Below are 1,376 nucleotides of genomic sequence, written 5' to 3' on the forward strand. Positions count from 1 at the left end.
AAAAATACGGTAACAATTATTACATCCACATCCACATGATTAACAATTATTACGTCCACATGATTAACAATTATTACATCCACATGATTAACAATTATTACATCCACATGATTAACAATTATTACATCCACATGATTAACAATTAGTACATCCACATGATTAACAATTATTACATCCACATGGACGCAGTTAGATAAAGGACGTGCAAAGTTGTGCCAAAAAAAACATTTACCAGGAACAGATTCAGCCTTACTGGAGGATATAATAAATAGTGTAACACGCAGAAAATTTACTATAAACAGATAGAATTTTCTGATGATGAGTGGCTCATCAGCCGTTTTGAAGAAAAATCATTTTTAGTTTGGCACTGCTGCGCGTGGCTGCTGCACATGCACGCGTGGCGCGATGCAGCAAGCTGCGTGCGCCACACGTGCATGTGCAGCAGCAGCAGCGATTGTACTGGGGTTCCACAGGAGCTTTCCAGAGGGAGCTGGCAGACCCATTAGGACTGTGTCAGTCCAGTCCACCCAAAGCCGAAGCCTGCCCAATGGTATGGTCTCATCCATGTGATTCYAAAGGCTGAGTTATGGTCACGCTCTGGAGCGTGCACCCTCGCYGGCAGTGGAGGTGTTTCATACTTGGTGTTTACGTTGTTGTAGATTTCTCCAAAATGACACGTGGAAGTACACTTTACAACTTGTGAAAATGCTGTAAGTAGGACAGCAAAAGTTTGACAGACAAACAGACTGCACACAAAGGCTGCGGAGCGCGCAGCGTTTGTGGAGACTCTCCAACATCACGTCACGTCATGTGAACTCTACTGAGACACAGAGACTCGTTTCTCAATATCAGCTATGAAATAAACAAAGATCTATGTTCTACCAAACATTTAAGTTCCTCTGTGTTTACAGTAATTATGTAATAAACTCCTGCACCAAGTTAATATTTTCAGACTCAGAATGGATGGATGAGCCGATTGCGCAACACAGCAGTTTGTGCGCACACACACACACACCGACCCACAATCACTCGTTCTTTGCGTGATAAACATATTTTATTCCTATTTTTACTGAGGATTTTTTTCTCACTCACATTATATTAAATTCATTATTTTTATGACTCTAGAAATCATTTATGATCGTGCAGGGATCACTCAAATATGTCCTTCACACATGCAGGAAGTAATTTGCATCTGTTTAACATATGTTAATGAAGGCGTGTCAGGGGAGGTGTCTTACCTGCGCTCAGTTCCACGTTAATTGTGATGTACAAAAGAAATGTGCGTGGATTCAGGCGTGCGTCAGGTTTCAGTAAGAAATCCACGCAAGTCTTTGTACATGAGGCCCCTGGTGTTTTTAAGCAGGAACTGCACCACA

The 1,376-nt window shown here is 41.8% G+C and overlaps 1 protein-coding gene across 2 annotated transcripts in view; it reads left to right on the plus strand.

The window, feature by feature from the left end:
- The window catches only part of LOC106534063 (uncharacterized), an 11,285-nt gene that overhangs the window by 8,358 nt on the left and 1,551 nt on the right, over positions 1 to 1,376 (plus strand). The window lies entirely within an intron of this gene.

The sequence above is a fragment of the Austrofundulus limnaeus genome, unplaced genomic scaffold (assembly GCF_001266775.1).
Source record: "Austrofundulus limnaeus strain Quisiro unplaced genomic scaffold, Austrofundulus_limnaeus-1.0 Scaffold1082, whole genome shotgun sequence".
In the NCBI taxonomy this organism is placed as follows: Eukaryota; Metazoa; Chordata; class Actinopteri; order Cyprinodontiformes; family Rivulidae; genus Austrofundulus; species Austrofundulus limnaeus.